Genomic DNA, 16,793 nt, shown 5'->3' with positions numbered 1-16,793 from the left:
AATGCCCACAATGTCCCATATCCATTCCCTTCCCAGCCCTGCACTACCCCGTGTCACCTTGGAGATCTATTTATTGTTTAATACACGGTTCCAGAGGCTGCACTTTGGTGAGGCTTTTCTCAGTTTCCCAATCAGAGTAAGTCACTGTTTTCTTTACGCCACTTCTGTTTCATGTATCTACCACTACTTAAGCGCCGATCCCTTTGAAATTCTGTTTTCGTGTCTAGTTCTCCTGCTAGACTCTTTGATCTCCGATGTCTTGCGCAATGCCAGTACAGAATTTATCACAGGCAGGTGAGTTATTAGACTGATTATAATTTAAATCCAGACACATCTGCCATGTAAAAGTTGCCAGCTGCCTCTCTGACTGCGAGTGAGTGTAAGTCTCATTGAGGCGTAATTTTGGTTTGTAAGGAAGCAGTTTAAACGCCCTTTTTAGTTAAATAAATGCAAGGCAATTAGGTAAAGATAGCCTGGGGAACAAGACATAAGGGGCCACTTTTTGTAAACAGGACTGCCAGGCGAATGGAATTGTTAGCTAGGAAAAGGTACAAAACATTGTCTAAAGCCAGGGAACATCTTGGGTGGAAAAGGAATATAACAAATGTATCTTATTGAATCTTTTTTTTTTTTTTTTTAGATTGACATGGCCTCAACTAAGATCTATAGGAGGAAGAGGCTTCATGTGGGAACTTCTGTACGAGAAGGAAGGGGAAGGTCTGCGCTGGGGACCTGGACTCAACAGCCGGGTTTGAAAAGATGTGGGAGAAAGGCCTGGTTCTGGTGTACACCACAGATGAGTGCCACAGCCCGCCCTCATCCAGTCTTCCTAGCACGGTGGACTTCCGCCACAGGTAAGCTCCCTCTTCCTTTATGTCAGAACTGCTGCAGTCTTTGAAGAGATCTCAGCCAATCATCACATTATGATAGTAGGTCTTGTTTGGAACAGCAACACTGCTGTACAGACCAAAATAAAGTGGCTCAAAAACAGGCCACTGGGAGACTGGTCATATGGTCATATTATCCTCGACTCTATCATCACAAAGTATTTAAAAGGAAGGCTGCTTCTTTAAATTCAGTTCCTATGGTTATGGGATCATTTAAGGAGAGACAAGAGGCCCCAAGAAGAAGATACGGGTCTTCCTGCTATCCTAATATTTGATTCTGAGGTGGTTTTATTTTGTTTATTTACTTTGAGAGAGAGAGAGAGACAAAGAGAGAGAGAGAATTCCAAGTAGGCTCCATGCTGCTGGCACAGAGCCCGACATGGAGCTCAAATCCATGAACCATGAGATCATGACCTGAGCTGAAGTTGGATGCTTAACTGACTGAGCCACCCAGGCGCCCCTGAGGTGGTTTTATTTGGAAAAATAAATTTTGTGATCTTACTTTTAACCTTGGCTCTTGAGGTGGGTTCTACCAATTACAGAGCAAATAGTCAAAGATTTTGTTTTTCCATTTAAGGAATGCCAATTTCAGATCTGTGGTTTAGGAAGATTACGCTGACAAAAACTGGTAGTTTTTGAATTAAGTCTGAATTAAGGTTAGTAACAGAAACTGATACCAGAGGTGAGAAGGGTATCATATCGCTCTCATGTATTTAGCCAGAGTAACCAAAAAAAAATGTTGGAACCATTAACAAAAAACAGGAAGCACAAAGGTGAATCAGCATGGGAGAATTTAACCAGTCTGCAATAAGAATGCAGGTGTGACGTGGTGGTGATGTAGGCGTACATGTACAGAGCGGTCGAGCATGGTGGTTTTCAAAACTGTTACAGTTGGAATGTTTAGATTACAGTTAGATATGTTATGATTAAGCAGGTAACACATTTTGATTTTCTCACACTGTTACAAACTGCCATTGATTATAAGAGGACCATGAACGGAAAGTGGGAGGTAAATAATGATTGGAAAACAGCAGCAGCATTAAAATAAAAGATGTTTTCTTAGGCAACAGCCACTTCTTGTGGCTTTGTGCCTCCTAGGTCAATACTTTTTAAAAGTGGTGTATCTACGAATTCCTGGGCTATTAAGAGTTCTGGAAGGGCAGTAATAGGCAACTCTACAAGAAATCATATTCACATTTGCTTGATTTTGTATCTATTATATAGCCATATTCATTATCATTTTATTTATTTATTTTTTTAATATTTTTTATTTATTTCTAGGAGAGAGAGAGAGAGACAGCGTGAGCAGGGTAGGGTCAGAGAGAGAGGGAGATACAGACTCTGAAACAGGCTCCAGGCTCTGAGCTGGCTGTCAGCACAGAGCCCGATGCGGGGCTCGAACCCACTTACTGTGAGATCATGACCTAAGCGAAAGTCGGACGCTTAACCGACTAAGCCACCCAGGCGCCCCTTCATTATCATTTTAAAAAGGTACAAGAAAACTTTTTTTCTATATGACTAAAATTTTTCAGATTCTAATTCTCTTTTTCATTTTTCATTGAGGTTCTTGCTTTAATACCATACTTTGTGATAATGCATGGTCTCTTAGGAATGTAACTCTAATGTATGGTCTAAAGATTTTAGTTTTCCCACCCAGATCCACCAAATCAGACTGCCTAAGGCTAAGTTCTTAAACAACTTCTGGAATAAGAAGTAGCTGGAAATTACTGACTGAAGTTGATGACAGAATACGGTACAGAATAACTTTCTACTGGCATAGATGCAAGGTAGGTGTGATTACTAGAGACAAGGGGAGGCCAGAAACTTGGAGGAAAGCCTGTGTTTTCATGTTGATAGAAATTTTTAAAAGTTGCATTACGCTATACAATTGTTCAATTGTCAGGAGGAGGTCAGAAGAGATGGTGCCAGAAGCGATGGGAGTCAGAAGGGGTGTGTTTGCTCTGGCAGAGGGACTGCTTGTCCATTATGCAAATGATCCAGGCCAAAATGCATGAATATTGTGATGTTTGTGTGTGAACTGAAAGGGGGCGTGAGCAGAGGCCCAGGGGGGTAGTTGCTACTGGTCAGCTACATTTAATCAACATTGTTAAGTACTGATGCTTAGTCTTCCTTTCATTGGAAGGGAATGTAGGTCACACCCCACTCACAAGGTGATGCTACCAAGTAGAAATCAGTTAACAGTGGAGCGCTGAGACAGGAGTAAAAGAGCGCCCTCTGTAGGTGATACCATATCAGAGGCCGTCTCAAACAACCTTGGTTCTTACAGATTCTACTAGCCCCATACCTGCAAACAGACAGGCATTTAGAAAATATTCAGAGTCGGGGCGCCTGGGTGGCTTAGTCGGTTAAGCGTCTGACTGCCAGCTCAGAGCCTGGAGCCTGTTTCGGAGTCTGTGACTCCCTCTCTCTCTGACCCTCCCCTGCTCACGCTGTCTCTCTCTCTCTCTCTCTCTCCTAGAAATAAATAAAACATTAAAAAAATTTAAAAAAAAAAGAAAATATTCAGAGTGAATACATAAGCAAATTAAGTGTGCCTCAGGGCCATTGTGCCTCATCTCCTCCTCTGCTTGTTTTTGGGGCATTGAATGAAATTACTCTGCATATGCCAACAACTGTTAGATAAAATAGTACTTTATTTTCTGTGATTTCATCGCATTAAAAATAGTATTTTATTTATATATGATTACTTTTATTTTTTTAGTTTACTGAGGAGCACAGAACTTATTAACGAAACAGCATTTTAGTTATAAGTAATTAAGTCTTAAAGATTACTCTAGGGGCACCTGGATGGCTCAGTCAGTTAAGCAATCAATCTCGGTTGAAGTTATGATTTCACACTTTGGGAGTTCAAGCCCTGCATTAGGCTTTGTGTTGACAGATCAGAGCCTGGAGCCTGCTTCAGATTCTGTGTCTCCCTCTCTCTCTGCCCCTCCTCCTCTCCTGCGCATGCTCTCTCTCTCTCAAAAATAAATGAACATTTAAAAAAATTAAAGGTTACTCTAAACTACTGACATTTTTGGCACAAAACAGGTAAACTGAGCAAAGATGCAGCATTGTGCCTGACCTATTAAAAAGAAAGATAAAATTGTTGGCTATTTGCAAGTAATTTAATGAACAAACTGAATCCTAAATTTGATATCCGATAAATCATTAACATTTTATAAAAATCAGTTAATGAATACCAGAAGGACAATTATAATTTACAAACTTACTTTGTTTTTCTAAAGTTTATTTATTTATTTATTTATTTTTTGAGAGAGACAGAGGCAGTGTGAGTGGGGTAGGGGTAGAGAGAGAGGGAAAGGCAGAATCCCAAGCTGGCTACTCACCGTCAGCTGCATAGAGCCTGATGTGCAGCTCTAACTGACAAACCCCTGAGATCATGAGCTGAGCCAAGATCAACAGTCAGATGCTTAACTGACTAAACCACCCAGGTACCCTTACTTTAAAAAGGAGCTTTCCATATTTATCAATTATCTTCCAAACTGTCTTATAAATGAGATCTGTGTGATTTATCTCAATTTTATAAATGAAGAAACTGAGGCTCTGTAAAGTTAGGTCATTTATTCGCTAAAGGTCACTGAGCTAGTGTTTTAGAGTTTTAACTTGGCTAGGTCCGGGTAAGAGCTCTGTCTATGACCACATTCTGACTTACTTTGGTATGTGGAGAGCAAGAGAGGGAAGAAAGTTATTTCAAAAAGTTTCCAATATAACACACTAGGGGAGCAAAAAAAAAAAGGAAGATCAATATGTTCTTGTTTTGAAAGTATATTTTCTGCTTTTAGCTTATTAATTCCTCAGTATGCTTCATTTATCATGAAGATATAATATTTGAGAGTTAATAACTATCAGTCTGGAATCTACTGAGAGTTGGTAACAAATTTATGATATTCTCAATCCAAAAGGATTGCCCAGTCTTAAGGTATGTCCAGGTGTAGTTTCAAAATAGGGAATGAAATCAAGGTTAAAGGTTACTACTCATAGAGAAATAACGAGTGCTGAGGAAGTATCCTGCTAGCTTCTATTTAAAGATAACACTGCCTTTTATTAGAAAATTGGGTATTACACTGAGGCTTTTAGAAATCAATTACCATTTAACATTTTATATTCAAAAGTCTAATTTCCAAAGAATTTAAAAAAATTCCTTTTGTTTAGATTTTACTCAAATATTAAAGATTATCATATTATTAGGTACAGAGATTCAAAGCTGTAATGAATTCCAAGAATATGTAAATATTTGGATATTAAAAAAACATATGCAACTGCTGATGGGAATACACAATGGGGCAGCTGCTTTGGAAATTGTCTGGCGGTTCCTCAAAAGGTTAAAGAGAATTACCATAGAAGCAGGCAGTTCCACTCCGGAGTATATTCTCAAGAGAAACAAAAACATGTTCATGCAAAAATTTGTATATGAATGTTCATAGCAGCATTATCCATAATAGCCAAAAAGTGGAAACAATCCAACTGTCCATCAAATGGTGAAATGGATAAACAAAATGCGGTGTATCCACACAAAGGAATACTGTTTGGCAATAAGAATAAATGAAATACTGTCGCATACTGTGCGAGAGCGAACCCTGCAGACATTCAAGGTGAAAGAAATTAGTCATAAAAACCACATATTGTATGATTCCATTTGCATGAAATATCCAGTATGAGCAAACCTATAGAGACAGAAAGTATAATTATGGTTCCCTTGGGCTGGGGAGAGAGAGGGATAGGGGAAAATGGTAAGTCACTGCTAATGGTCTGGGGTTTCTTTTTCTTAGTGATAAAAATGTCCTAAAATTGATCTTGATGTCGATTGTACCACTGTGAATATGCCAAAACCATTTAATTATTTTTTTAAAGGAGGGCAACAGTAATCCCTCAAAAACTAACTGGTTTTTCCAAGTAAATCAAGTTTCTTTTAAAAAGACTTCCATGCTTATTCAGATACAAAAATATATAAATCTGGCACAAAGGGGTAAAAAAAGAAAAAAAGATTGCAATGCTCCAGTTTTTTCAGACAGCCCTACAGGCCATCATTCATGGTGTGTTCAGAAAAGCAGACATTTGACTGAATTCATTGCAGTTCTTTTACTTCAAAGGGCAAACAGTATCAGGCTTTGATAGATCTTGAGTCTTTGTATCAAAATGTCTGCTCCTCTGAAGAGTGATTAGCTGACAAGGAAATAATTAACATGTACTAGCTTCAGTTACATATGCAAGACTTCAAGAAACAACACAATGCTTTGGAGAGATTGAGTTTAGGATTGTGTTTGCTACTTGTTTTCATCTCACAGATAATTCATTCCAAATAAGTATAAAAATTGCACTGCTACAACATCAAAGAGGACTAAACAAAGATTAAGCAAAGGTATTTGGCAATCCGTTGTGCCAGGAGATGGAGACACAAATCTCAGTTTTGGCAGCTGTGTTTGTATACATTCTAATCCAGCCTGACACTCGGACTCCTTACCAAGCTGAACACACATGTGACTGGTAAGACTTTGGCATAAACACAGTGTTATGTATATGAATTCCTTTTGCAGCCTGAGATTTATGTCTTGGAAATTAAACATGCATGTGTGCAGAGGCAGAGTATAACCACACATATGTACAATATTTATAGAGTCTTTTCTTGCCAGCACTGTGCTAGGCTCTAGGGAAATGAGATGCATATTGATACCTATTTATAAAAAAAAATGTACAAAATACAAGATGTTCTGTAACCATTGTTGTAATAGTCTCACCACATATTATCTTCCTTCATGATGTTAGTGCTAAACACACTATCAATTATTTAATCAAATACATAGAACACTAAAATTTAAATTTGCTTTCGTTTGCCCCATGCCTCTTTTACATACGTAACTTGTGACTAAGTGACTAAAGGGACAAGGATGACAGGTTTCTCTTTATCCATCCTGAGGAACTCTGACAACAAATCATCTCACACATGGAAGAAAGAAACTTTTTGTTCTTTCTTAGATTTTTGAGATATCTGTAATTATCTACCATGGCAACTCTGGGATTCTCCTGAGATGATGGAATTTTCAGCATTATCTGCTGATGTTCTGAAATCACAGTCCTCACTGAGGTAAGAATTAAAGGTGACTGCATCGGAAAATCTATTTTTTTTTCCAGGAAACCCTCAACTACAATACTTTGGTCTCTGTGTAACAGTTGAGGTTTCAAGCTGCCAACAAAGGAAATCAGTTCCAGTTAGTTAAGCAGAAAGGGAACATGTAAAAATGTCAGATAGTTCTTTGAATCTGCGGGAGAGCCAGAGACCTTGGCTTAGGGGCTACACAGCCAAAGCCTATGCCAAACTTCTTTCAAGAATTTTTTGTACAAGCTCTTTCAATGATGTCACCTCATACTCCCTCCTCAGCCCTTGAGCTTCCATGGTAACTGTTCTCACAGAAGTCAGGAAACACCATTAGGGCTGCAGCCAACAGATAAAGCTTGCTCTGTATCCTCCTTGATCACTCACTCAGCAGCTTTGAGACCTTAGACACCTCTTTCCACCAGATTTCTTGGATATCATAGTCTTGTTTTCCTCTTCTTTCTTTGGCCTCTTCTTCTGAGTGCTCTTAGAAGCCTTTATTTTCCTACTATTTTTTTTTTTAATGTTATTATTTCCCAGCTTTTGACTTTGACCTCACCTTTTCTTTCTCCACATGCCTCTTTGGGATTCTGCATTTCCTCTCATGGTCCTGAATATCATCTAAATGATGACAACTCCCAAATCTGTCACCTCTACCTAGAGATATATCCTAAGTTCCTGATCTGGGTTTCCAAGGCTTTACCTCACATGGCCTCATGGACATGACAACTCAGAATGCTCAAAACCAAGCTCATATTCCTCTCTCAAAGCTTGTTTCTTTCCACACTCTGTCTCTCTCATGAAATGAAAACCACCCTCCCAGCTGACTGAGCCAGAAAACTGCCATCACCTTTGCTCATCTATTTGTCTTACCCTTTATACCCAACCATATGCAGAGTTCTTCCTACTGATTCACTACTTCAGTATCTCTCTGAACTATTCACTTCTCTCCATCCTTGAAGCTACCACTCTAGTTTATACTCTTACTATCTCATGTCGGGATGGCTGCCCAGCTTCAGTGGTTTTCTGCCTCCAGTTTTGCCCCCTCCAGTACATTTTCCACACTGCAGCCAGGGAAACGTTCTATTATGCAAATGTTGCTACTGGCTTCTTTATCTAAAATCTTTTAGTGGTATCCCAAAGTCTCCAAGGATAAAGTCCAAACTCTTTAACATGTTTTAAAGTCTTTCACTGATCTTGTTCCTGCTTGCTTGTCAGCCTTAATCTTTTCTTTTTTCTTAGAGGTTTTATTTCTAAGTAATCTCCACACCCAATGTGAGGCTTGAACTCACAACCCTGAGATCAATAGTGTCATGGTCTTGACAGAATCAGTCAGGCACCCCTTGTCAGCCTTAATCTTCACACACGATGCAGCAGCTGTATAGACTACATGAGATTCCATCCAGCTGTCTGAAACTAGTGACTCAAATAACTGAAATTGGAGGTGGTTTCATTATTATCATTTTTGACCATATCAAGAAATTCAAGGGTAGACAGTTCAGGGCTAGAATAGTGACTGCAGGATATCATCAGCCTCTCAGTCTCCTTATTATACCTTTCTACACTACCCCTCATTGCTTGGCCCTTTCTCCTCATGGTTCCTTCATGGTCTAAAGATGGCTGCTCCACCTCTAGAGATACATCATATTCCAGATAGGAAATGAGGGAGGAAAAATAAGGAAGAAGAGCCAGCATGCGTATCAGGAGACCATCAACTAAACATCTGTTTATGTCTCATTGGCTAGAACCCTGCCAAATGGCCCTTAATTATAAGTCCAAAATGTTGTTTTCTGGGTGTGTTTTTATATCTTTTAACATAGATGTTTTTCTGAGTTCTGTTCATAAGAAAGAAGTAGAAATTATAGATGGACTAAATAATAGCATTTACCACAGGAGCTTTCTCTGAATTCCTGAAATATGAAACATTTTCTAGAAGATGGAAAATGGAAACATTTTCTTGTCATTGTCGCTGTTCCTCTTTCCCCTGAAATAGTTTCTCACAACACTTATTTGCCTGGCTAACGTCTACTTAGTCTTCAGATCTAGCTTAAATAACACTTCTGATAGAGTATCTTCTTTCAGGTCCACCTATCCTACCCTTCCTCAGATTCCAGACTAGCCTCCTTATGTACTCTCAGCATGAGTGAATTTTTAAAATGTGATATAATTTTCTCTTTAATGCTCCAACTTTTTCACTAGACTGTGCCTATCTTGATTACCACGGCATGCTTGTAGCACATAATGTATGTACTCAATATAAATTGTAGAATGGATATGAAATATACATGAATTGGATGATGGAAAGGATATCTGTACAGTATATATTATAATATATAGCTAATACAGTATAAGGAGATCCAAAAAATTAGAACATACTTGAAAATAAATATAGGGTGAATCATATGAAGTAGATTAATTTTTTTGTAATTAATAATATGTCCCTCTGCTCCCGTTGTGGTACTAGAATTATCCTTCTCTAGGCTACTTGCTTATTTTTCTCAGAGTTACCATACTCTAGTGTTAGTATATTTAAACAGTTCACTGAGATTCAAAGGAGCTAGTTATTTTGAAGAAATGAACAACTAGTATAAGGATAAAGATTAAAAAATATACCAGGTAATGGACCAAAGGAGAGATTCTAATATTTTTCTCACCTGGGCAATAAAAGCTTTCTAACTTGACAAAATAGTTATATTTCCACTTAACAAATTCTTTTTTTCTTTTTTTCTTTCTTTGTCTTTCTCCTTCCTTCTTTCCTTTCTTTCTTTCCTTCCTTCCTTCCCTCCTCCTTTCCTTCCTTCCTTCCTTCCTTCCTTCCTTCCTTCCTTCCTTCCTTCCTTCCCTCCTTCTTTCCTTCCTTCCTTTCTATTTTTATTTTAGAGAGAGTAGAAGTTGGGGAGAGGGGCAGAGGGAAAGAGAGAATCCAAGCAGGCTCCATGCTCAGCATAGAATGGGGCTCAATCCTATAACCCCGGGATCATGACCTGAGTTGAAATCAAGAGTCATTCACTCAACCAACTGAGCCACCCCTCCACTGTATTAATTCTTATACGTGTTTTAAACTATCAACATCAACTTTCGAATGTTATTATGCATCTTCTCATACTTTCCAATATCTTAGCAGATAATAAATAAATATTTGTTGGATGAAATAGGTACCAGAAAAGTGGCATTTTCCTCATATTAAGAGAAAAATAATGAAGATTTGATAAAACTTAGCTTAGAATTCTTGTCGAGGGATTTTCATATTGTGCAGAAGGCTAAGACTCCATCCAGGTTTCTTAGGCCTAATTTTTTTCCAGGGCAGAATTTTGTACTTCTTTGCTAATCATTTTCTTATGACCTATACGGATGATTTAACACAGAAATCCTTACTTTTGGCTAAACATTGGCTCAAAATCTAGATAAATTATATGAATTAATGCTTCCTGAAAGTTGAAGAAAAATTAAAATATAAACTGGAAATTAAGATTCAGTATGTGTTTATATTGGCTAACATCATTCTAAGTGAGACAGCCATCAGAGAATATGCTTTGGGAAAACAAGCCTTAGCTCTGAATCAAATATACAATTTAACTCTAAAGTTTCACCAATATGAATAAGTGATGGCATCTGATGGCATTTGTATTTTCAGTGAGCTATCATGAAGTAGTGGACACAGGATGAAAACAATTAAATAAACAATAACTTGAAGGCATAAGTGAAGTCAAAAGTCAACTTATAGACCATTACTTATGCATTCTACTTATCTTTATCTAAATTTCTCACATGCTGCAATATGGTGGGCCTTGTGAATTTTTCTGGGAAAATGTTTGCTCCAAAACCTAGAGCTAGTATTTCCCCATTTCTTCTCTCTTATTTCCCCCTAAATTTATTGGGGTATAATTGGCACATAACATTATGTGTGAGTTTAAGAGGTACATGTTAATTCGATACATTTATATATTACAAAATGATTACCACCCCTTTTTTTGTGGTGAGAAAATTGAAGGTCTGCTCTCTTAGAATTATTCAAGTATATACTGCAGTATTATTAGTTATAATAATGTTAAATATTAGGTCCTCCGAATTTTATTTGTTTTCTAGTCCTTTCAGTAAGCTACCGCCAAATCTGCTCAGAGCCCCCACTGGCTCCACAGACCATTAGAAGGTCTACCTCCAAAGCCATCATTGCTTCCTCATAGAAGTTGCCAGAATCTGTCAGGGGAATTATTTTTTGTGCTTTTATTGTTTTTTAATCAACTCTTTACTTTGAATTTTGCTTTTTTCTCTTAGCTTATTTTCTATAGCTTTAATTTTAATTCATCTTCTAACCATGTGTATGACACTTTCAATGCAACTTCCATGTTAGGCTGTGCTTCTCATGGGTAACCAGTTTTCCAGTACGGCACAAAGAACTTCACCTTTAGTTTCCTACCCTTACCCTATTATATTGCCTGGTATCTTAAAAAGGGTGCGGCGGCTAGCAGCACCTTGCTCTGTATTTGTTAACAGGTTACCAAACCACTGGTACATTTTCTCTCTCGCTATCCAAAATGTTTCACTTCTTCCAGTCCAAATAAACCCCTTCTCTTAAAACTGAATCTCTCTCTCTCAAAAAAAAAAAAAATGCCCATTGCTAACTGCCCTTCTTCCCCCTTTAGATGTCCTCGAACCATAAACACATCACTCAGGCTTGCCTCTGGAGAAGTCAGAGTGATAGGTGGCAGCCCTGCTTCCCCTAGGCTGATTACTCGCCTCACAGAACCACCGAGCCACGTTTGGGGAGCCAGGGATACCAAAGCACTAAATGATGCCAAGCCACACTCACTCCTCACCTCAGCCAGTATTCTTCCTAGGAAGGTTTCAAGGACGTTTTTCATGTTCAGCTGTTACAAGGTCACAGTCTTCTTAACTTCTGAGAGATAAACCTATAGATGGTCCATTGATGTGAGCAGGATTTCTCTATGTATTTAATCAGATTCCCTCCTCTCCTGACAAAGACAGGGATGAGGTAGTGGTACACATTTAGTCCTGGCAGATCTTAACTATTTTGATATAGAAAGACCCTCCGGTCTTTCAGATCCTGCTCTGAAATATATTCTCTATTTCAACTATAGAAAAGCTGCTCCAGAAGCACCTGGATGGCTCAGTCGCTCCTGAGTGCCCAACTCTTGATTTTGGCTCAGGTCATGATCTCACAATTTGTGCAATCAAGCCCCATGTTGGGCTTTATGAAGACATAAAGACATAGAGAATCTTGAGATTCTCTCTTTCCCTTTCTCTGTCCTTCCCTGGCTCGCACGGCCCACTCTCTTGCTCTTTTTCAAAACAAATAAATAAACTTAAAAAATTTTCTTAAAAAAAAATAGAAAGAAAAAGCTACTCCAGATTCTAGTGTAGGTCTGGGTAGTGGGGAGTTTTCATTACCAGGTAGAAGCACTTAGACAGAGGCAAGTGTTGGCTAATAATGGGTTGTAGAAGTGAAAAGTATATGCTCTGTGTTCACATCACAGCTCAGCTAATTTTACCAGCTTATACTCTGGACAATATCAGAAGGGCGTATGTCTGTCTAGGCTTTTACTCTGTGCATAAACAAGGAAACGTGAGTTGTGGTGTTCATTTGTACCTGTGAATGTGACCTCATTTCAAAAATGGGTTCTTGCAGATGTAATTAAGCTCTTGAAATTAGATCTTCCTGCATTAATTGACTGGACCCTAAATCCAATGACAAGTGTCCTTATAGGACACAGTAGAAAAGACACAGTGAAGGAAAAGACACAGTGAAAAGTGCCATGTGAAGGAGTCAGAGGTTGGAGCTGTGTGCAGTGAGCCAAGGAACATGTGGAACTTCCAGAATCTGAAAGGGAGAAGATTCTTCGTAGTGAAGAGACCTCATAGTGAGTCTTCATAATGAACATGACCCAGAGGAGACCTTGATTTTGAATTTCTGACCTCCAGAAGTGCGAGAGAGTAAATTTCTGTAGTTTTGCACCACCAAGTTTGTGGTAATTTGTGATGGCTGCCTTAGGAAACATACGGTTTGTGACAGTAATAAAATAAATACAATTAAATAAGATTTTTAATCCTCCTGACTTCCCTTCCTATCTAAGGAGAGAAGCATTCTTGTGTCAACTCAGCCCTCCATTGTTTGCTTGATCGTGGGGAAGGGTGCAAAGGAGAATAATGTCGAGAGCAGGAATCGGGCTGGAAGCTGAGGACAGGGAGGGTGGCAACAGAATGAGAAAAAGTAGGGAACGCGAGCAGCCGCTGTGAAGAGCAGATTTGGAGGGAGGCCTGCTCTGTGTTCGAATGTATTAATTCGCCTTTGGCTTCCTTCTCAAGAGAATTTCGACAAATACTGGAGCGACTTCAGAGGCTTCCTGGAGCTGGGTCTTTGTTTCTTTAGGACGCATTACTATGCTGAGATTAGCGTGGCGGTGAGGAGCACTTAAATTAGGTTATACTTTTATAATCAGAAAATAAAGGTAGTTTCTCTTTGACAACACAAAAGTGTGTGTGTGTGTGTGTGTGTGTGTACACACACCAGCGTACTCTTGATATATTGTATTCAGAGATGGCTACAGGTGTTCGGGAAAAGAAAAGATTCCTCTACTTCCCCCCGGACCAGGGACGCCCTGACCCGTCCAGACTGACGCTACCAGAACGTCTGCCTCCAGTTGGACAACAGATGTTTCCTGCTAGTCCTGAGAGCTTCCATCCCTGCACGATTTGCCTGGGAAACTGACCCCCAAAGTTCTTATCTAAAAATGGAAATTACTTGTCAAATCTGCCTTCCGGGCGCTGTGGCACTAATCGGGTTATAATCCGCTGTAGCCTGGAGCAGCTGCCGAGAGCCCCCAGACTCTCCCTCCTTCGGCCCGTAGCCCGCATATCTTAGCACTGTAACTGTGCCAAAATCTACGTGCGGGGCATCTCCCCAAAACGACAACAGCAGCGCCAATAGCAATATTATGGAACCCTTTGAACCCCAGCAATCAATTCACAGAGAAGCGCCAAACATGAGAATACCCCTGCTCTGAAAACTTTGCTTTTCTTAATTCCCATTTGATACTGAAGGAGCGAGGTCACTGTGTGTACCAAATACATACAGCAGGCTATGTATATAAAAATTCCAAGGCCAAGTGTGATGTGACCTGTGTAAAGTGAGGGACTGTGTATTTGGCATGGGGCAGACTATGGGCAGGATTTGCCCCTGTGACATTTTAACCAACCACTGTATTAAACGTATTAAATATGGTTTGGAACAGGGACAGTGATTTGTATTATGTTTACTTGTTATCTCTGTCTCCAGGTTAAGTGGTAATAAAATGGATCGTTTAAACCATTTTCTCCCGGATGACCAGAGACACTGATTCTGGATTTTATCTCCCTCATTAATACAAAGCTGTCGTGGTGGAATTATGTATCCACACCAAAATGGCACGTGATGTCTTACCTCCGCTCCAAACATCACCAGTTCATCTCCTGATTCCATAGACAGGTCTGCCTATCTGATGTATGGCTTCTGATTTTAAAGATGGTATGGAGATACAGTCAAGTCTGTTTTTACCTGTCCATTGTTTACCGTCCATAGAGAAGTGGATTCAATCCACAGACAAATGGGTCAGTAAATGTGCTTTTCAAAAAGCATATGCAGTGGTAGTGTTGTCTACATTCACCGCACTGAATTAAAAAATGTAACAGCTCCATCAGAATTGGTTATTCTCTATACCAATTACATTTTCCATTTCTCATATTCCACAAATGCTCCAACATCACTGATACCTAGAGGTAATCTATATCTAAAAGAAATGATAAGATTGATATGAATACCTCCAGGACTCCTTCCTATAGGCAAAGGGCAGGGAGAAGAGATTGTACAAGCTAGAGAGAGATCTTATGAGTGAGCCTTGTATCACCTTTCATCACAAACACCCTTTCCAAGCATCTGGTCCTTATAAAATGAGGGAGACAGTCAGCCTCATTTCAATGACCTGCCTGCCTTTTTTCATCTTATTTCCTGAACTCTATCTGACATGAGCTTCATTATGTATCTACAATGTTGGCGAGACTCTTTTCTAGAAGATAGCGTTACTAAAGACTCCATATTCAGCTGTTATTTCCAGTTCACTGGAAAAGGAAGAGGTCGGAAGGGATTTCCACCTGTATGGCGTCTTTGGTGGGTCAATGTGCTGGTGAAGACTTGTCCCCGTTCATCTCTTCCTCTGACCATTCTAAGGAGTTAAACACCCTGTTGCCCCTTACAGCCAGGGATCACCAGTCCCCTGGGAGGAAAGACCTTAAAAATATTTTCCAATACAGACCTCGCACAAGTGAATGCCAATGTCAGATAATTAGGAAAATTGAAATTATCTCATTTTTGTTTGCTTGTTTACTTGGGAGTTGACATTAGCCAGAATCATTTGGATAACATCAACATTAATCTTCATTCATGAATTATTAAAACCTTAGACTGTGTCGTAGTAAATTTGCAGGAATAATATTTTAATTCAGTACTGTTTGCAATCAGTATGGAAATGTATTTTATGATCAAGCATTTTTAATAAAGGTGTCATTTTTCTCATTGTAACATTAAATATAATCCCTCTAAAGAAAATGGATTTTGTCATATTAACTAAATCAAGAGGTTACAGAAAACATTATGACTACTGAATTCTTATTCTGGCACCAAGTGAAAAATGTATTAGAGATCATCTTTCTAAAGAGATAGAGGCCTGATGAAATAAATGCAGATTTCATAGTCAATTATATACGGAAAATGACTGAATACAGGACTGCTGTTTTCAAATAATAGCTGCTTTTCACATCAGCATGAAAGAGAAAAACACAAAACAAGTTGCAAGCACAAGGGAAACAATATATCTGATTTGCCTTCCACTGATTGCATTATACAAGGAAATTGCTCATCAGTATCTTTCTTTCTTAGCCAATGCAAAAAATAAATAAACAAATTTTATCACTTAAAAATTTGGTTATATCCTTTGGTGCACTTTTGTATGCCTTTTTGTTGTGATTGTACCATAGAGTGAAATTTCTGGGTTATAAGGGAAATTTATGTTTATTTTAATAGAAAGTGAAAGTTCTTCAAAACCAACATATCATTTCAACTTTGAACCAGCAGTGGATGAGGGTTCTAGCTGCACCATATCCTTACTAGTGTTTTTACTTGGTATTTCCAAGTAAAATATTTGATTTTAGGCATTCCCTAATGACTACTGAAGTTGAAACACTTTTTATAGGTGTAATGGCTTTATTTATATCGGGTTTTTGGTTTGTTTATTTGTTTTTTATTTTTATTTTATTTTTATTTTATTTTTTTATTTTTTGTGAAGTGCATTTATAAGCTTTTCTCCCAGCCTCTCAGGTTGTTTTTCTTACCCAGGGACCACAGCCACCTGGAATGAATGGTCATTCTACATATGCTGGGCATATGCAAGCCTTTAAATTCAAACCCTGTTCAAATGCATTAGGCTTAAAATAAATGTCAGGGCTTTTTTTCCTATTAATTCAAGGTAAGTTTCAAGTTACTATTTTTAGAAGAAGGACTGGTTTCTCTATACAACAGGACACATTTACAGTGTGTTGCTTTGGGAAATTACTGGCATGAGAAGTGTTACATGGCTGATTGATGAGCCTGGTGGATAGATACTAATGTTTAAATCTATAGTGGTTTTCTAACCATTAGTAGAGGCCAAATGCTGCTAAAAATACAACGTGGGGGCAATTCTCTTTAGAAAGACTTTTAGAAGTGGGTGGTGTGAAGAATAATTTGATAAGCTACTGAGATA

The 16,793-nt window shown here is 38.7% G+C and overlaps 1 long non-coding RNA gene across 1 annotated transcript; it reads left to right on the top strand.

Annotated features, from left to right (window-relative positions):
• The first annotated feature begins 646 nt into the window (after positions 1-646).
• LOC120248163 lies at positions 647-16,479 on the top strand. Its single transcript, XR_005532511.1, has 3 exons — positions 647-854; positions 6,885-6,993; positions 16,388-16,479. It is a non-coding gene; the product is annotated as an uncharacterized LOC120248163 (long non-coding RNA).
• The last annotated feature ends 314 nt before the right edge of the window (positions 16,480-16,793 follow it).

This window comes from Hyaena hyaena, unplaced genomic scaffold (assembly GCF_003009895.1).
Source record: "Hyaena hyaena isolate Hyena2069 unplaced genomic scaffold, ASM300989v1 scaffold_569, whole genome shotgun sequence".
Lineage (NCBI taxonomy): Eukaryota > Metazoa > Chordata > Mammalia > Carnivora > Hyaenidae > Hyaena > Hyaena hyaena.
This window is presented reverse-complemented; position numbering and strand designations above follow the sequence as displayed.